The sequence below is a fragment of the Diospyros lotus genome, chromosome 15 (assembly GCF_014633365.1).
Source record: "Diospyros lotus cultivar Yz01 chromosome 15, ASM1463336v1, whole genome shotgun sequence".
NCBI lineage: Eukaryota > Viridiplantae > Streptophyta > Magnoliopsida > Ericales > Ebenaceae > Diospyros > Diospyros lotus.
The window spans coordinates 9,532,616-9,554,480 of record NC_068352.1 but is presented as its reverse complement, the minus strand read 5'-3'; the positions used below and the strand labels follow the sequence as shown (position 1 = coordinate 9,554,480).

The 21,865-nt window shown below is 37.6% G+C and overlaps 1 pseudogene; it reads right to left on the bottom strand.

Moving 5' to 3' along the window:
* Positions 1–958: 958 nt before the first annotated feature.
* The window catches only part of LOC127791562 (uncharacterized), a 34,939-nt pseudogene continuing 14,032 nt past the window's right edge, over positions 959–21,865 (bottom strand).

The following is a 21,865-nucleotide window of genomic DNA, read 5'->3' as shown; positions in this document are numbered from 1 at the left end:
GGTTTCAAAATATACTAAATAGGTTTCCAAACATAGGCTTAGATTTCAAATAGATTTCGAAATACATCATATAAATTAAGCAAAACTTGAACCCTTTTTAATATACATCTTAAAACAAGTTTAGAAACATGGCAGACTGATGTTTCGAAACATGGGAACTATGTTTCGAAATACATCATATTGAAGAGCATTTCGAATAAACATTACAGAACTATGTTTCGAAACATAGAAACATAGTTTCGAAACATGATGAGATAAAAAATGAATTTTTAAAACATTTGACCTTTAGCGCCAAAACACTAATCATACATGTTTCGAAATATGAAAAACTTATTTCGAAATATGAGATTTTCATATGGTTTTTCATCAAACACATTTTCTCATATACTAAAAAAATATGATACAACAATTCTGCCCCTATTTTTTGATAATGATGAAAACCCTTTGAAAAAACAATATGCATACAATATTTACATAACTCCCCCATAAACGTACATTGGAGTTAGAAATACAACCTTGAAACGGCACATCCTCTTTTGCATTTGTTTGAAACTACATAACATAAGAATTTCCTTGATACCAAGAGTTAGTGTTTTAACATAAGACCAATAGGCTTAAAATCGAATGTTTGATACCAACTTAAGTAAGCATTCATTTCACACATACATTTCAAGCATCCAATACATTTTTCATTTTTCTCCCCTTTTTTTATCATAAACAAAAAATATGGTAATCAATATAAAACATTCATGAACACAAGAAAAGTATCAAGAGTAACTAAATAGGAAAGCATTTAAAAACAAACATCCAATACTTTGCAAGAACATAATCCAATATGAGAGCGCATAGATAGTTAATTACAAAATGTAGAATTCAACTAAAAAATAAACTAGGGAGATGGGGAGCTAGGAGCACTAGGACTTGGGTGACTCGCGACCAACTCTTCTAAGTTTCATAGTTAATCCCTAAGACTGTCAAGGTAGTCTTTCGTTTGGCGGTGATTGTCATTGACTTTGTCGTTTAACGCTTGCACCTGAGTCCCAAATGTGGCTTGAATAGCCAAGACGTCATTGAACTTCCGATTCATAGATGCAAAGCCTACAGCTATAGTAGACTGAAGTGATGCTAACATGTCAGGGGTGACTCTAGAGAAGGGTCTAGCATAAAAAATTGGAGCGTCATCTTCTTCTTCCTCAGCTTCTTTTGCCACTTGTTCTTCCGCTTGTGCGTCCATTTCAAAACTAAATCTTTGATGGCGATGGATCATTTTGGTATACCTTTTGTTCACATCATCATATCTATATCCCATTTTTGTTAGGGATGTATGATCAAACAGAGTGAGTTTGGATACCGAAAGAATGGATGAGGATTGGATAGATGGAAACTTAATTTTGATAAATGCTGAAAGTAAGCAACCGTAAGGAAGTGATCACTTCCTTATGGTTGCTTACGATGAGCGTGAGCATTTACCATTTTATTACACATGATTGAGGGAAGATTGATCGGTTTATTTTCCATAAGCTTTTCCATGAACCATAGGTCCTCGGGATAAAGCTTAGCATAGTTTCCCTTTCTAGGATGTAAGACTTGACAAATAATAATATGAAGGATACGGAAATCAAATGATAAGGCATTTGTATTGGTGAAGGGTTCTTTGAGATTTGGGTTTCCTGAAATTTTTCTACAAGCATCTAGAGACTTGAATGTATAGGGAATGTAGATGTCTCCTTCAGCAGGAATGTCCAAAAATGTAGCTATTGAACTAAGGCTAATTTCAAGTTTAGTGTTTTGAAGAAAAGTTCAAAAATGATCAGTGTACTCTTGCCCATCGAAATGTGTTTGAGCATTTGAATAGAGAATTCAAACATAATCTAGAAAAAATAGGGATCTAAACTTTAAGAGTTGCAACCAATTTCTATCTCTTAACATAGGTAGATAGGAGAAGTTGGCTTTTTCTAAAACATCAATATCAAATGGACAACCGGGATTTACCTCACATTTTTCAAATAGCAATTTGAAGGATTTGTAGGCTTGAGGAGTAGGAAAGTCGTCATTGAACTCTTGAGGAGGAGGAGACGGCGAGACATGAGTGTGTTGATGCTTTCTGGCTGATCTCTTTGACCTAACCATGATTGATTTGCAAGATTGGAGTGAGAGATTGAGAGAGATTTCGAGAGAGAGTGAGAGGGAGAGGTTTCGGAGGCTAGGGTTTTGAAATAGAGAGAAAGTTTTGGAGAGAATGAAGGTTTGAAATCGTTCGGGTATTTATAATCCCGATTCTAGGTTTCGAAACATGGGGCTTATGTTTCAAAATATACCTCTCTGGAAAATAGGTTTCGAAACCTAGATCAAGTATGTTTCGAAATAATACTCTCTGGAAAACAGGTTTCGAAACATAGATCAAGTATGTTTCGAAATAACACTCTTTGGAGATTGTGTTTCGAAATGGAATAACATGGAGTTTCAAAACACGATTTACTTGATACAGCACATGTTTCGAAACATGAAAAAGATGTTTCGAAACTTCATTAAGTAGAAACACTTAGATTCAAAATTTCGATAAACTAAATCTAGAACTTGATTTCTAGCAAGTTAAGGCACGATCTAAAGTGTTCAAATTTTTTGTTATCCAACGGTTTAGTAAAGATATCAGCGACTTGATTATATGTGTCTATGAATTCCAATATAATATCTTCTTTTTGAACATGATCCCTTAATAAATGATGTTTGATTTCAATATGATTGGTTCTTGCATGGAATACCAGATTTTTGGATAAAGCTATTGTACTAGTGTTATCACACTTAATTGGTATTTTTTCTAAGAAGATGTCGTAATCTTCTAGTTGATGCTTAATCCAAAGGACTTGTGTGCAACATAGGCTAGCTGCTACATATTCAACTTCGGTTGAGGATAGGGCAACGGTATTTTGTTTCTTGCTACCCCAAGACACTAAAGAGTTTCCTAGAGAGTGGCATATTCCACTTGTACTCTTTCTACCAATCTTACATCCTCTATAGTCAGCATCAGTATAAGCATTTAGCTTGAAATCTTTTGATTTTGCATAGAATAGACCTAGGTTTTCAGAGCCTTTGATATATCTCAAAATTATTTTAGTGGCTTTCAAGTGAGATTCTTTTGGATCAGCTTGGTATCTAGCACATATACCAACACTAAATACAATATTAGGCCTAGAAGCCGTTAAATATAGCAAGGAGCCAATGATCCCTCTATATAGCTTTTAATCCACTGCTTTTCCTTTCTCATCTTTATCAATGACACTAGATGCACTCATAGGGGTTGATATAGGTTTACAATCTTTCATACCAAATTTTGCTAGGATTTCTTTTACATACTTAGCCTGGCTTAAATAAGTTCCTTGAGGTGTTTGCCTAATTTGAAGACCTAGGAAGTATATTAATTCTCCCATCATGCTCATTTCAAACTCGGTTTGAATTATTGAGACAAACTCTTCACATAGCTTAAGATTTGAGGATCCAAAAATAATGTCATCTACATAAATTTGGGCAAGCAACATATCATTTCTTTTCTTTTTAATGAAAAGTGTTGTGTCAACCTTACCTCTTTGAAATCCATTTTTAGTAAGAAACTTACTTAGCCTTTCATACCAAGCTCTAGGAGCTTGCTTTAAACCATATAGGGCTTTAGTAAGCTTATATACATGATTTGGATATTTTGGATTTTCAAAGCCAGGTGGTTGTTTTACAAACACTTGCTCCGAAATGAAACACTTTAAGAATGCACTTTTAACATCCATTTGATATAAAGTGAAGTTATTGTAGCATGAGAAAGATAATAAGATTCTTATAGCTTTCAATCTTGCTACTGGAGCATAGGTTTCATCATAATTTATTTCTAATGATGTTTCCACTTTCATCAAGCTTATTTCTAAAGCCCCATTTTGTTCCAATGATAGGATGATCTAGAGGTTCAGGTACAAGACACCAAACTTCATTCTTTTTGAATTGATCTAGCTCATCTTGCATAACTTTAACCCATTCATCATCATTTAAAGCTTCTTGAACATTTTTGGGTTCTATTTGAGAGATTAGAACTAGATTTGTGTTTAATCTAAGGGAAGATCTAGTTGATACTCCTTTGCTAGGATCTCCTAGAATTTCATTTTCTTTAACATAGTTTCTTTCTCTTGGAAATGAAACTTCTTTTTGAATATTAGAAGTTTGGATAGTAGAATGATCTTCTTTTTCATTGATTTGAATTTGATTTACTTTATTTGAAATGACTTCTAGATCATCATCATTATTGTCTATTTTTGGATTTTCATCAAATATTATATGAATTGATTCTTCTACAACTAGTGTTCTTTTGTTAAAGACTCGATAAGCTTTGCTTTGAGATGAATATCCTATGAATATGCCTTCGTTGCTTTTAGCATCAAACTTCCCTAGTTGATCTTTTCCATTGTTTAGAATGAAACACTTGCACCCAAAAGGATGAAAATATGAAATATTGGGTTTATTGTGTTTGAAAAGTTCATATGGGGTTCTTTTGATGATAGGTCTTATTAATACTCTATTTAGAACATAGCAAGATGTATTTACAGCTTCAGCCCAAAAATATTTTGGCAAGTTACTTTCTAGCAGCATTGTTCTAGACATTTCTATAAGAGTTCTATTCTTTCTTTCAACAACACCATTTTGTTGAGGAGTTCTAGCGACCGAGAAGTTATGATGAATTCCATTTTCTTCACAAAAGGATTGAAATTCTTGATTTTCAAATTCTCCACCATGATCACTCCTTATTTGTTTTATCTTTAATTCTTGTTCGTTTTGAATTCTTTTGCATAATCTAGAGAATGCTTTAAAAGCATCACTTTTATTTCCTAGAAATAACACCTATGTAAACCTTGAGAAATCATCTACTATAACTAAGGTATAGGATTTTCCTCCTAAACTTTGAGTTCTCATAGGACCAAACAAATCTAGGTGAAGCAATTCTAAAGGTCTAGCTGTGCTAACTGAATTTATAGGTTTAAATGAGGCTCTAGTGTGTTTTCCTTTCATACACATATCACATACACGATCCTTTTTAAAGTTGATATTGGGTAAGCCTCTAACTGGTTGTTTTCTAGCCAATTTATCAATTAAACTCATACTTGCATGTCCTAATTTCTTATGACATAACCAAGACAAGTTTGAACTTGATGCAATAAGGAAATTTTCATGTTTTAGCACAACATCATCAAGCCAAATAACATATACATTACCATGTCTATTTCCATAAAAAATAAGTTCATTTGATTTCAAGTTATAGACTTTGCATTTGCTTGATTTAAAAGTGACTCTATGTCCTTTATCACATAATTGGCTTATACTCAGCAAGTTGTGTTTTAAACCTTCAACTAGGCATACATTTTCAATCTTTGTTTTACATAAACCAACTGTGCTACAGCCAAGAATTTTACCTTTAAAGTTGTCTCCATAGATAACATTACCCCCGTCTTTATAGGTGAGAGATGAATTGATCCTTGTTTCTCGTCATATGCTTGGTACATCCACTATCAAGATACCACTTCTTCTTTCCTTCTTTGGATGCCAAGCTTACCTACAAGAAACATATCATATTGGTACTTTTGGTACCCAAGTCCTTTTGGGTCCATCAATGTTAGTAAACACATCGTTGTTAACTTTTGGAATCCACTTCAAATTTAATCTATGAGCATTTTTTCTATAAAAACATTGCTTGATATGGTGTCCCTTTTTGTTACAATAATGACAAGTTAAACTTATTCTTTTATAAAGATCTTGATTATGTTAGACAACATGTTTTCTAAATGAATGGGGTTTGTTCAAAGGTTTTTCTTTAACAAATATAGTTGTTGAGGTAGATGGCATATCATCTATGTATCCAACACCTCTTTTATCCCCAAATGATTTTTGATTTCCCAAAATTATTTCCAGCTTTTTCTTTCCTTCTAATAATTTTTCAAATGAGTCTAATAGATCATTGTTCTTTTCTAATTCTGAAAGTTTGATCTTTAAGTTTGCATTTTCATTATTCTTTTGTTCAATAATTTGCTCTAAGTCATCATATGCAATCTTAAGATCATTACATTCTCTTTCTTTGATTATTGAGACATTTTTTAGAACTTTGTTTTTAGCCAACATTTTGTTATATGTATCTAATAGTAAGTCGTATTCATCTTGTAAGGAATTGAATGAAAGAGAGTTGCTACTAGATGAGCATGAAGTTACCTCATTTTCTTCTTGTGCCATAAGACAAAAGTTTGCAGCTTCTTCTTGTTGACTTGAATCGGAGGAGATGGAATCTTCTTCATTCAATGTAGCTAGTGACTTCTTCTTCTTGTTCCTTTTCAGCTTTTTGTATTGAGGACAATCTGCCTTGATATGTCCTGGTTTCTTACACTCAAAACATTTTAATTCATAAGGAGTATCCTTAGAGAATTTCTTGTTTTTGTATGGTTTTCTCTTGGAAAATTTTCCTTTTCTCATAAACTTATTAAAACGTTTTGTGAGTAGAGTAAGTTTTTCATCTTCATCACTTGTTTCACTTTCATCTTCTTCTTTGGCCTTGAATGCTAATGATTTCATTTTGAGCTCATTTGATTCTTTTTTGTTTAGTTTAATCTCATGAGTCAATAGTGAGCCTAGTAAATGGCCGTGACTTTAGGTGTAGATGTGTCTCTAGCTTCTTCTATGGCCGTGACTTTAGGTTCCCAAATAGATGATAGACTTCCTAAGATCTTTTGAACCTTTTCTTCTGTGGTGATTTTTTTTCCTAAAGCTTGCAAGTTCATTACAATGTTATTAAATCTTATGAACATCTCCTTAATGGATTCACTAGTATTCATTACGAAATTTTGATATTCACTAGTAAGGATTGCAATTTTAGTGCTTTTCACTTTCTTGGTTCCTTCATGTGTTACTTCTAAGTGATCACAAATTTCTTTTGCTGTAGCACATGAAATTATTCTATTAAACTCAGCTAGACTTAATGCACAATGTCATATATTTACAGCTCTAGCATTTAACTCATTTGTTTATTTTTGTTGTTCATTCTAAGTTGTCGTAGGAGGTTCCAGAAATGTAACCGTACTAGATATACATGTATATAGTTCAGTATTTTGCATCAAGAAATACCTTATTCTTGTTTTCCAGTAGGTGTAGTTTGAACCGTCGAAATAGGGTGGTCTTGAGGTGTTTTGTCCTTCCAACATGAAGTCGGTGTTGAGTGCCATTTGGATCTTTGCTCTTTGGTGGTTAAACCTACAAAACACTTAGAGACCTTGTGCACTGATACCAATTGTTAGTTCTATATAATGGCAAGTATATACCAAGAGGGGGGTGAATTGGGATTTGGGTAAATTTTTCAATAATTTGAAAACTTTGGCTTGTAGGATACTATGTTTCGAAATCGAACTTACTAGTAGGTATGTTTCGAAACCTACTAAGGTGTGTTTCGAAATAGTGCTCACTAATTTGCAAATAATAAAACTCCTTTAGATTTTCAAAAATGATTCTTTTAAACAACTTGAACAAGAATAACAACAAGTAGGAACGAGAAATCAAGTACACACAAGATTTATAGTGGTTCGGCACTTGCCTACTCCACTACCTTCAAGCTTACCCACTTGAAGGATTTGCAAACCACAATCATTTTTACTAGCGATCAATGATACCAAGGGTTTTACCACAGTTCATTCTAAAACCTTACACACTAAGTTTTTACGGGCTCAACTCAAACCTTACAACAAGATAAATAATACTTATCTTTTACAACCCAACAATTTTAAATATAATTAAAACACCTTACCAAATAGTTATAGCAAACCTATTGGTATAGAATGAGGAGAGCTTGAAGAAATGAGAGCTTTGGATTTGACTTGCTTCTCCTGTTAGTACCACAATGCACACCAAGGAATGATTGAAAGGAACTTCTTTGAGAGTTCATTAGAAGAGCTTTGTTCATTTGTGCTTGTGGAAAAAAATCTCTCGTAGATGTGTAAAAAATTGTGCATATTTGGGAGAGCGTCTTCTTGTCTTCAAAGAGCTGATATATATAATAAATGGATAGACTTTTGGCTAATTATAACCGTTAGAGACAAGATAAGAAAGTAGGTTTTGAAATATACTTATCAGGTTTCGAAACAACACATTTTTACACAGAGGTTTCGAAACACACATAAAATGTTTCGAAACATACAGCTTTTACAGCTGGATATGCACCAAGAGACAAAATGAGTGGAAGACTTCTCTTTAAAAAACAAAATGATTTGGTTTTATTCTCCACTTAAAATATATCTGAAATTTGAACATCAAGGTATGGGTATAATTTCAAAAATAGATTATTAAAATAGCTTTTCAAATAAAGTGCAAAGACATGACAGATTTTTGAAATTCTTCTAACAGAGACAGATGTTTCAAAATATGAAAAGTAGGTTTCGAAACATGTTTCAAAACATGTTGAATAAGGATACACTACTAACAAAGGTTTCAAAATATACTAAATAGGTTTCGAAACATAGGCTTAGATTTCAAAATACATCATATAGATTAAGCAAAACTTGAACCCTTTTTAATATACATCTTGAAACAAGTTTAGAAACATGGCAAACTGATGTTTCGAAACATGGGAACTATGTTTCAAAATACATCATATTGAAGAGCATTTCGAATATACATTACAGAACTATGTTTCGAAACATGATGAGATAAAAAATGGATTTTTAAAACATTTGACCTTTAGCGCCAAAACACTAATCATGCATGTTTCGAAATATGAAAAACTTATTTCGAAATATGAGATTTTCATATGGTTTTTCATCAAACACATTTTCTCATATACCAAAAAAATATGATACAACATAAATAGCATGCTCATGGCTAAGAGTTTTCTCATTCAAGGTTGTGATAAATTCGTGCAAGGGGAGAGAGATTCGAGCTTAGTGGATTGAGGGATTTTGTTCCTAGAGAAGAAGAAGCACGTAAAGCACATGCGAGACAGAGCACTTATGCAGCGCGTGAGGGCGTGTGAGGAGGTGGTTTGGTCAAAAGACTTGAGAATTTACACAGAAATTGAGACGTTCTGAGTTCGTTCAAGGTGAGTGTTCTATCGAAAAAACTTGGTTTTGATTTTACCTAAACTTGATTTGGTTACATACAAAGGGTTTTGTTGCATGTGAACAGTTTAACTTATGATAATTGTTTTCATATGGGAGGTTCATCCGAAAATGTTTATACATGTGCATTGAATTTTATGTGATAAATTATGTACATGAAATGTTGTTTTATATGATGCATCGAGTCATGGTATGTGGCATTGGCATGTTTTGTGTTTATCCAGGTGGGATGTGGGATATCAACTTGTGATGTGACACTTGAGTGATAGCACTAGGGAAGCGTGCGGAGAAAAATGTCCATTTGTGACGACGATTGAGAGTGGACACCACCCTTACGAGTTGACAAGTGGCGGGGCTAAGTGTACACCACCCTTGATCGGCTTAAGTGGCGAGGCTACTAGTGGACACCACCCCGGGGCCTTTGAGCGGTAGCATTGTTTCCGTGGTAGACGTGGATTCCCAAAGATAGTGTTGATCATCATGTGGCCAAGATTTGTGTTGACATGGTCCGAAATACTTCTGAGTGGGAACGTAATGATGATGGGGTGATTCCCAAGTTCATGCATTGATGTTGCCTCTCTTAAGCTAGGACAGTGTTGTGCCAATGTATCGATGTGGTCGGGTTACCTTTAGAGAGATTGCATTTTCCCCGGTTCGGGTTAAGTGTTGTGTGGGATTCTCTTGGGTTGGGTCTTGTCGTGATATTTTAGTTTGTTTTATGGTCTTGCATACATTCATAAAAATGTTTTGAACTCTCACTTAGATGATTCAACATCTAATTTTGGACTATGTCCCTGGAATATTCAAATGTTCCAGGTGGTTGCGGCAACGTAAAAGGAAAAGGAATTATCGAGGGATGACAACTGTTAGTAAATTGTATGTAGCATGACTATTAGTTTATGATGTATTTTATTTTGGTGATGTCATGTTGAAACGTTGGTTCGACTTTATGTTATGAATAAAGTGGTTTCGATTATGTTCTATTTGAGGTTTCTATCTAGCTTCCGCATTTGAGATGTGATTTATCTATCTTAGCTTATTAATTATTAAGTTTAATATACTTAGAAGGTGTAACAAGATTGTTGGGGAACGATTTATGTGGTGAGTTTATGTTGAAAAAAAAATATCTCTGAAATCTTACGTTTTCTAATGCCCTGGGAAAAGTGGGGTGTTACATGCGCCACTTTGTCTCATTAGAGCATTTAATGTTCTAACGATTTGCATGGATTGGGGATGGGATGAAAAGTGGGAGGCATACATGGTGATAGGGGATTCGTATTTCAGATTGAGAATGTTTAAGAAGGTCAATCCAAGCCACTCCTCTCTCACTCAATCTCTTAGCTCGCTCGCTCCCCCTCTCTCTCTCTCTCTCTCTCTCTCATGTTACTGCTATCTACTTTATCTTTCTCCTTACATAGATGTAGTTTTCTTATTCTTGCTCCAAGTTGGCTGGTGCACCTTGTTCCTCTTTTCTCCCATTTAGATAGGTTATTAGATAGCCACCAGGAAACCAAGAAGGAACCACAAAAGAGTTTCGGATCCCCTCCATCAAGAAAGTCCTAGCATGGCTCCGTTAAAGGGTTCTGAGAAGGGCTCAAGCGTGAACTAACTAAATCCTCCACACTTAAGAAGGCAGGGTGGTCGCCCAACATAGCAGTTGGTTCAAGGGAGCTCGTTGGATAGTAAGGAGGAGGAGCACTTCTTTCGGGACAACTGACACCGACCTGTGTTGAAAGGTATACAAAAAACCCTCTATGTCATGGTTTTTCTTTTGTGCATATGGATGAAGTTTATTGAGTCTTGCAAGGATCATTTTTCACTTCCGTGTTTTTATTGCTTTGATGTATGTCTTTGGTTTTGAGAAAGTTTTTAAAACCTTTAGATCTTTGCATTGATCCACACATGGTTGGTTTTTGGATTTGGGCCCTCGTTTCCTTTCAACTCGAGTGTGATATGTCAATGTTAGGGGGGAAGCTTGGCACATAATTTCATCTTTTCATCCATGTAGCACCATGAGGGATTCATAGTTTTGAGTATGGTTGTGAGGGTCGCCATTGCCCCAGTATGCAGTCATCTAAGGCATCTTGATTTTTTTGACAATGGCTTCTCCCTGATAACCGAAGTGAAACGGATTCTTTTCTCAAGTTGATCTTTGGATGCAGAAGATAACTTTTTATGTTCCAATACTTTTTTTATCATTCTTTTCATATCTATCATCACATGAACATTGAATGCCGATGGGTCCTCAATTTCATTGATCTTTTTCACAAAGCCCCTTGGTGGAGCCCATTCTTTATTTGTAGGCATCCTTTCTTTAATCTTGAGATACTTCTTCTTCTGAGGATCATTTTGGGTGCTTGTTGGCCATTTTTGGGGCTCTTCCAGTGAGGGGACAGAGTTGCTCGCGCGAGTCCTTTGAGGGGGAGTGCATTGTAACTGTGTCCTTTACAGTTCCAGAGTGATCACAAAACATTTTTCTTGTGTCTCATGGAGAGGGATCGAGCTAGGCACAAACCTTCTCAAGGTTGGTGGCAATGTCACATGTAGGGCGATGCTTTGTAACAAACCTTCCATCTCTTGAAGTGCCTACATTACTTCATCATATTGGCATTGCAAGGCCTCACACTCAACATGTGGTACCATGGAGAAGGCCTATTCAAGTGGGTTAATGTGGCCAACAAGACAAGTCTCTCGCAACCTTTGAAAGCGAGTCTCCAACTCATCTTGAGGGTGGGTCTCCAACTTGTATTGAGAGTGGCTCTCTAACCTGTCTTGAGAATGGGTCTCTAGCTCGTCTTGAGGGTGGGTCTCAAACCTGTACTAAGAGTGGGTCTCCATCCCATCCTGATAATAAGTCTCTAGCTTATCCTAAGAGTACCATCAAACTCTAGGCTAGGCATCCCAAGTAGTACGAAAAGGATTATCTAGTAGAGGTCTTGTAGAGCGAGAGAGGCTATATTGGGTCCCGAGTGAGTGTCCCAAGGACCCATTTTTTGCTTCTTCTTGCCTTTGTTGGTTGGTTGCACTTATCATCCAAGCCATTGCAAACTAATGTGTTGGCTTTTTGTGCGATTCCCACAGATGACATCAATTGTTGTCTCTTGAACACAATAATGAATTTATGGGGTGAAAATGTTCGTTAAGACATCTAAGTCTACATGATAGAAAACAATTAGAGGGCGTAGGAATATCCCCATGCAAAAACTGAAGCTTAAGTTAGACACTAAAGATGTTGAAAGCTTGAGAGTAGTATTCACTAGTACTAGAGACATACATTTTTTGGAATGAGGGCTAGCTTATTTATAATAGAGAATGGAGTAATCCTAAGTTCTCTAGGATTAGGACTTTTGCAGATGACGTTTATCCCCTTGGAAGGACTTTTAGATGTTGGAGTTATCCTAGTTTGTCATTGCGTGGGACCCCACAGTACTTGGGGTCATGTACTGGCGACTACCATGCCTTGGGTGGCAAACTAGAACCCCTTAACCTTGTCGCTGCTGGGAGGGGCCTCCCGCCCTTGTTGTTGTCTAAGCACAACATAGAGGGCCAAAGGAGGGGTGGGAAAGGTCTCCCACCCTTTCCTAATGTGGGGTGCCCTAAAAATTTTACCTAAGTCATAAGCAGTTTTCCATTGAGACCAAGGCTTCCCAGAGAATCTTTAAGACAAGAGTCACTTGGGTTAGTCTAGCCTTCTCATTTTGCATAATGCAAAGGCTCTTTCAAAGTCTCTCAGACAAAAGATACCCAGTGGCTCAAAACTCTTTGAGACCACCTGAAGACATTCATTGAGGTGTCTTGACCCCAAAGATATCTCAAAGCCCTCCGGTCTCACTCGATGCATCTCTTAGAAGAGTCTAAGAGCCCCACCTAATATCTATAAACATTTTCCTCTTCCAAGGCAAATGAACCTTTTTGGATCTTTTAGCCTTCTCTCTCTAAGACTTATCCGTAAGACCTCAACCCTATTGTTTTTGCCGAAAATACAACAATTAGAATTTTTTTCAGTGGGAGGTCTACGGATTCTGACAATGGATGTGATTGATGCTTGATTTCTGAAATATAGAAGGGCCTTCACAAGAATGTTCCCGAAGAGGATTTCCGAAGGGTCCTTCTGAAGATCCTTCTCGAAGGAAAATTTCGTACCAAGTGAATGTCTCTCCAAGTCCTCCTGAAGATGCTTCTGAAAGGTTCTTTCCAAAGAAAGAAGGATGCCCAGGGAACAATCTTTCCAAAGGAATGGACGAGGTCTTCCAAAGGAACTAGGTCTTCTCCAGCAAACGATCTTTCTGAAGGAATGGGTGTGGTGCTTCTAGAGGTACTATAAACAACAAATAAGGATTAGAAGGCTCGCAGGGTTTTCCTCCTGCGAAGACCCTCTGATGCTTAACTTAGTAACGAAAGGAAATTAATCTTACGGAAAGGAAAGTAGGTTAGGTTTTTGAAGGAAAATAGAAGTGTATTACCAATGTTTGGATCCCTTTCTAAGAACTGTAGCTGGGCCTTTATAGGGCTCGAGCCTCTAAGATAGTCACGGGGGGCACGTGTGACTTATCCAGAGGGGACACGTGACTGAATGGTCTTTGCTGAAGGCTATTTTCGAAGGATTCTTCCAAATGAGGCTGTTGCTTTGTGGCGCGAGGCACCTTCTGAAACTTCCTTCCGAAGCTTTCTTTTGAAGGAGGTTGTTGCTCTTGACAGTGAAGGTGTTGCTTTGTCGCGCGAGGGGCCTTCCAAAGCCTCCTTTTGAAGCCTTTTTCCCAAACACCTTCGTTATCATCTTGCCATGTTTCTTTTTTCTTTTCTTTTTTTATTATTGGGGGCACAACACCTATACTACTCTCTAGGACACCTTAAGACACCTATCATACATACATTAATTTTCATACTCTTACACGAACTTCTTGGACTACATTATCTATCTTAGGCATCGAAAAGCCCACACAGGGAAGATCCTCGTGTGCCTTTCTAATGTCCTTTGTTGTTGTAGATTCAACAAAGTCTTTGATCCCCGAAGACCCATCAGAAGCCTTCCTTGGAGACCCTTCAGGATACCCCTATCCTTGGATTCCTGAAAACTTTCCCGGGTTGACGATCTTGATGGCCCCATTCGATCTCTTGAAACTCTGGCCTTCTAGGACTATTGATCCGATTTAGACCCAGTTGACTCCACTTGCGACATCTTGGATCCTCTGTCTAGTTGTGGAACTTTGTTTTGTTGTTTTCAAGATAAATAAATTTAATTGTTGTAGTTTGAAAACAATACTTTCATTGTTTGAAAGCATCACAGGAGGCCAAGGGCCTCTCGCCCCAGTTGCGACCGACGACGTGGGGTAAGAAGGGTTGTTGCCGTTGTTCAAGGAATCACAAGAGGTCGAGGGCTTCTCGCCTTGGTCGCAAGTGGTGATGTGGGACAAGAGAGGTCTCTTGCCCTTGTTACCACCGTTCAAGGTATCGCGAGAGGCAAAGGGTACCTTGCCTTGGTTGTGGTTGGCGTCGTGGGTTGGGAGAGTTCTCCTAACCTTGTCGCTGGGTCTTCCGTTAGCAAAGAGCTCTCACACCTAAGTCTTCGCCCATTCTTCTTAGGTCAACCCATGCCCACTAGGTTAACTCGCCTTTAATTTTTTCTTTTTTGTTTTTCTTTATTTCCTCTCATGATATTTTTATATAAGATATATAAAATTTCAAAACACCACATAATTATAAAAATCTACCATTATAAGGTAGAACAATGGAATCTTTCATTCCCTTGCATATTGTCATTTCCCCTAAAAGGATTATCAAAACTGATTATTTGTTTTTTTTTTATTTTTCTTTTCCACAATATTTTCTTCTAGATCAAGAATGTGGGTTTTGAAAATAATGTCTATAGAACAAGGCTAAAGCTGAATACAAAATCGACTAGTCCATTCAATCTCACGCACAGGTGACGTTATTATCATTGATGGCATCTCTCGCTAGTCTAAACCGCCCACAATTGGGCCTAACATGAATCCCTTGGAAAAAGTTAATGACAAGGAAAGCTCATATTGATTGGGTTTCTCAGGCCATTAATCCACAGTAGTAGAGTAGAATTCCCTGAATGCACAAGCTCCAGTCAAAACGCAAGACCACAGAGTAAGAGTTCGATAAGAACAAGGACCATTTCGCCCACGGCTCCAGTGAAAGGGATCTCTCAATAAATAAACAAAACTAGCTTTGCAGACGTTATTGCATGGCAACAGTGGGCTCTCACCAGGAACAACTCTTTCGGCCAAACACACCTCAGTGGGATGAATGGGAGAGGTGTTTTGGATTTTGTAGCAGATTCTTTGAATAGTTTGAACAGCCATCTCCACCACTCTTTTCTGTGATGGTAACAGCGTTTATCTGCAACCCATTAAACTTTAACACCTGCCAACAAAAAGACAAATGTTATTCAAACTTGACACGTGGGTACGTATAGTGTCAAGTTATTGCCATTTGTCACCCGAATGAGTGCAACCAGGACGACAATACCTGGCGTTTCAATCCGATTGTGTGGTGTTCCAAAGCTCAATGCAACCATGGGCTTATTCAAAGATATTTTTGCAAGGACTTGATATTCTTTTTCTCAAAATTCGCGGAGGTATAGAAGAGGAGGGAAACTAGCAAGAATAAGGCTTTGGAAGAGATTGACGTAAATCACGAATTTAAGTCATTAAATAGCCTTTTACAAAATGGAAGTGAGAATACCTATATAAAATGATGTACCATATTATAGGTATATTATTATATATATCTTGAATTATATAATGTATCAAAATGATTGAAATATCTTTGGCGCCTCAATGTCTCTTTTCACTATACCTCACTGTCTCATCTCATCGATTTAAATAAAGATATTTTAGATATTTTAACATAATTATGTAATCTAAAATATACATAATCATACATTAATAACATTTTCCTAAAACCTAAAGCCTCCTCATTGCCTGTGAATGTGAATGTGAATGTGAATGACATGAGAGAGGAGAAGAATTGAGATGGAGACAAAAATGGGTGGGTAACAAAACCGATAATAATGGATTTGTCCTTTTCAATCCAGCATGCTAATATAGAGACATCTCAAGAAGAATCTGGTAGATCACAATCATGAGCACAGGAGAGCTACAGTGGCTTTGAATGGGCATCATTTTCCTGCTAAGTTAGAAAACTAAAAATGATCCTATAAGAATATGTTGATTGATACCCAAAGTGGCGAATCAGAACAGCTGAATAAATAAAAAGCCAACAGATATAGAAAAAGATTTAGTCAATCCAGAAAATTGTCAGGATGCAAAATCAAAGAAGGAAAAACCATGGGGATACAGTTATGTAAATGCACCACCTACTTAACGAAATATTTATAATATAATATCCCATATCACGTGTTTATAATATAATATAATTGACTCTTTTAAGGCATGCTTAAGGGAAAATTTGAGGATTAAGGAGTATCAAATTAAAGGAGTCAACTTGAAGAATAATGATTTGAGGAGTTGGGAAAGTATCGAATCACTAATAGGAAAGGCTTCAAATCTCAGGAAGCGGCATGTAAAATGAAGATGAGGAACTCAAAGAGAGTTCACTGGTAGGATTTAATCTTGCAATTGGGACAGTGTCGGAATGATCCGACTCGAGAGAAACCAAAATGCTAGAAGAGACTTAGGGAAAACAAAGTGAACCAAAATGAGGGTCTGTTTTTGGTTAAAGACCAATTTATCCTGTGAAAGTGCCAGTGCCTTAGTAAATGGATCTGATATATTATCCATGGTAGAAACTTTATCTATCCTTACATCTCTTCTTTATATAATCTCTCTAATGATGTGGAAATGCCTTAAAATGTGCTTGGATTGCTGATAAGACCTTAGCTCTTTGGCTTGAACTACTACCCCATTGTAATCGTAGTACACAAGGACTGTGTGTCAACTATGGATGGAACCACTCCTAGTTCCAAGAGGAATGTTTTCATCCAAATTGCTTCTTTGGCAACTTCTGATGTTGCAATGTACTTTGCTTTACAAATAGAGTCTGCAGTGATTTCCTTTTTGAAACTCTTCCAACTTACTGTCCCACCATTCAGCAAAAACACAAATTCAAAATTAGATTTGCTATCATCTACTTTAGATTGAAAACTAGAGTATGTGAAGCCCTCAAGTTTCAATTCACCTTCTCCATAGACAAGGAACATATCCTTAGTTCTTCTCAAATACTTAAGGATATTTTTAACTGATTTCCAGTGTTCCTCACCTAGGTTCGCCTGATATCAACTCGTGACACTCAAAGCATGTGCTACATCAGGCCTAGTATATAACATAGCGTACATGATGGATCCGATAGTCGATGCCTGGCTACCTCTACCTTACACTCCAATTTGCCGCCACATGGACAACACTACCATTGGCTGAGGTGGCACTAGGAGTCGATTCCCATCCTCAAGCTAGTCAACTGTCGTGGCAGTCAACTCCTTGAACTAAGGTAGTCGACTTATTAGTGTATGCCCTATGAGCCAATTGTGGTGAGATCATAAATGATATACTAAAATGTAAGTTAGTGTAGGCTTCAAGAACCAAGTGTGGTGGTTTGGTGACATATACAGAATGGTTGTTCCAATGATAAAATAAATTATGCACAATTCATCATTTTTACTTAATTTTATATAAATGCCTAAGGATAAAGTCTCAACGCTTAACTTGTATGGAGAGTGGTCACTCAACACGTTCACCAAAAGGTTAGTACCTTAAAACATATTCCTTGGTCAAGGTGTCATTGAGAAGGGATATCAATGATGCATGCGAGATTGGTATACATGTTACCTCTATTTTAAGGAAGACAACAACCAATCTTACAAGGTTAGTGGTGTGGGATCCAAAGCAAGTGTATGGATGCTTGTTGGAGAACAAGTTCACTGGACATGACCCGACATGGGATTCCATAAGGTTTTCAAGTGTCTATGGAAACCCTGGTGGTGGCAGTGTAAAGTCATCATTTGACTTGTGTTTACCATCGTGTCTTGTGTGTGGATTCTCAAATACTTTGATTCCGTTAGGAAAGCATCCAGTAAAAGGTGTGAACTCGACGACGATTAGGCATGTCATAAAGCATACGAAGGTTGTGAGTGATCCAAAGATGTTTCATTGACCCTTAATGAGAGAATGTCTCTTGGGCCCCTTTGGTGAAAAGGTAACTATTAAATATGTGCATAGTGCGAATTTGATTTGAGATTGGATCTTAAATCAAATACTCTTAAATTTATCAGTTTAATATATCAAAGATAGCAAAACCAAACTTAGAAGAGGTGACACCTAATCCAATCCTTTGTTTGGTTAAGACACTTTAAATCGATGAAGGAATAACATTAAATATACATGGTTGTAGCCTCCACTAAAAAGTTAGTGATTGCTTTTTATCCTTCTACAAATTAGGGGTATTGATGGATTCCTAGATCCCGCTCAAGGTCTATGGTTCTTTTAGGGAAAATAATCATTGCTAACATATGTAGAAGTCTAATGGGTCACATGCAATAGAACAGCATGATGAGGTAATTGCAAGCTTGATAGGTTTTGTGAGTAAACCTAAGTGTAAGAGCTGGAATTTCTTAAATATTAATGAGATTAATATTAAGAAAATTAATGTAAATAATGATCCAAATAATATGGGATTAAAGTCACTTAATGCCATTGGCAAATATGCAAACCCTAATTTGGATATGGATCCTTATTGGGCTTAAGGGTTTGGTGACTTTTTAGCCTAAATTATTAGTTGATCTTATTTAACACTTACCTAGGGTTAATGGGCTGGATTAAGAAATTTAATTTGGGCTATTAGTGGCTGGTTTAAAATTTTTAAATAAAGCCAAACGCAATGGAAGAGGGGCCACACTCATGGGCTTTAGCCCACACAAGCTAGGGTTTCATCAAGACTTTATATATACCTTTGTTGAGAGTCAAAATGGAGAGGAATTTTGGTGATTGCTAAAACCCTAGTTGAGAGAGTGATTTTCGGCCATTCTCAATGGGCACCCTCTTGCCTCTAGATTCTACCCTCCCATTGAGCTAACACTCAACGATACCCTAGGGAAGCCATTCTCGTTGTGGTTCCAAGTATTATTTGTGTAGATTACACGTAAGAGGCTAGGCAATTGTGCAGTTAGAGGCAATCATTCTTTTCAGTGACTTGTGCTACAAAAAGGTAATATCTTATCCTTTTTCCATGATCTATTCCCTAGGAGTCGGTCCTTTAAAGGAATCCGTGAATAAAAGTTTTAAATTCCACTGCGCTTGTTTACACGGATCCTTTAGTGGTATTAGAGCCATGAAGATGAGCGATGAAGAGAAATCCAAGACTCAAAAGCACTTATCTAAATTGTTGTGTGCACTACTGCCTTAGGTGGAATCCGTATTAGCACCTCCATAACAACATCACCTCAGCCACCAATGGCCCTACTCAAATCATGATAGCATGTTCCTGCGGTAAAAGAGTTGTATGCAAAGAGGCGCATGAACCCAGGCAAAGCCATTATAAAGGAAGAAACGGTGGGAAGCACCACTTCTGCTAGGCCTACGCGGGACTCTAACCCCGAAGCCTGTCCAACTTCTTGGAGTTTAGAAATTAAGAAGTTGATTGAAGAAGTCTTTGAGAAAAAGATAATCAGGATGGTGTCCAGTGACAAGCAACCACGGAGGGTCCCTTTCTCTATGAATGTACTTAGCCACGCCCTTTCTCCTAAGTTTAAGCTCCCTCAGTTGCTTGAATATAATGGGAGGGAAAATCCCATCCTTCACACATATTGGTTCGAATCCTTAGCGTACTTGCACAACTAGAGTAATGTCACCATGTGTTTGGTCTTCCCTCAGTCCTTGACAGAGTATGCTCACACCTGGTTTAGTGAGTTGGCTTCTGACTACATTACTTCCTATGAGCAACTGCGAGTAGAGTTTATTACAGCTTTTGTAGCTAACGCCTCAAGAAAGAAGGATCCCACCTTCCTTCTTAGCATTCAACAAGGTCCCAATGAGATGTTGAGGAAGTATATAAACTGCTTCAGGATTGCGATGCTGGAGGTCCAGGATTTCCATTTGGGATAGCAGTATCGGTCTTTCTTTAGGGGACCACTCTTTTGCCACTAAGGGAGTCCCTAGCTTTGAACAGGCAACAACATTGGCCATTCTATTCACTTGTGCCAACAAATATATGGTGTAGCTAGATATTTTGTGCACTTGTGATCCCCTAACCGAACAGCTTGATGAACGAGCAAAGGAAAGGAACCGACTCGCTGGTGAGAGGTCCAGGCAATGCGATATAAAAGCCCCCTGACTTGATGACTATCATCGACCTCGGTTCCAGGCATACCCTAGCCAAATTCTAGGCTTACACTCCTCTCTCTACTCCCCGAGAAGTTATCCTCTCATTTGTAGTGCACACTAGTCTTATCAATTTCCCCCCATCTTCTAACAGACCATTAGGCAGGGACCAGCAGTCTTTCTGCCAATTTCATCAATGCTTGGGCCACACAACATGGAGTTGTCGCTAGCTTCGTGACCAAATTGAGAGGATGGCCAGAAAGGTAAGCTCGATCGATTCCTCCTAGATTGACCCAGGTCAGCCGCAGTATAGCACAGGGGCCCATATTTTGGCGATCCCCTGTAGCAAGACCGCCCTCTTAGAATAGACCTTGGCCCGTGAAGAAAACGACCCCGAGGTGACGAAAATCAATAGTATAAAGCTCAACTACAATAGTAGAGAAGGCCTCAAAGAGGTGAAACTTCCACACCACTAACAGACAATGAGCCTACGTGGGAGCACATCCATGTTATTTCTGGAGGAGAAACGTTGGCTAGCGATTCTTTATCGCAAGGAAGTCATATGGGCACCAAGCCCTGCATGTGGATTCAATGGCTCACATAGCATTTGACGAGGAGCCCATTACCTTTACTCCCGCGGACTAAGGGAACATACTCATGCCTCACAATGATCCTATGGTTATCTTCGTTGTGATTTCCAAACACTCAATTGATCACATCCTTGTCGACAACAATAGTTCTATCAATTTGATCTACTGGAATTGCTTTGAGTAGATGCATATTGCTCATGATCACCTTTGGCCTATTGCCTCACCGTTGTACAATTTCATTAGTAAGGTGATACCCGCAGCAAGTTCTATACAACTACCAATAACCCTGGGCTCTCACCCATATAGCATTACTCGCTAGGTAAATTTCATGGTAATAAAAAAGTTGTTTGCGGCCTATAATGTCATCCTAGGAAGGTCGCTTATCAATAATATGAAGTTCCCAACCTCTAGCAGCGTGGGGCAGGTCTGAGGTGATCAGAAGAAAGCCTGGATCTATTATATCTCATCCACTAAGAGTGCAAACAACAAGGAGCTTCCCAATGCTCTAGTTAAGACCATGTTTTTCTCCAAACAAGCATCGCTAAAGGCACAGCTAGTGGAGGCTTTGGATCATGTTAGAGTTTATGAGGATAATGAAGAGAAATTGGTCTATGTCGGGAGCCAACTACCACCATAAGAGAGACAAGAAATTGTATATTGTCTGCAAAATAATGTGGACATTTTTGTGTGGACACCTGCAAACATGCCGATGATTGACCCTCAAGTGATTTCCCACCAATTGAACATAAGGCCATGAGCTAAGCCTGTCAAATAGAAAAAGTGAAATATTGCACTTGATAGATTTCCAACCCACGAAGAGGAAGTTAACAAGCACCTAAAGGCTAGATTTATTCGT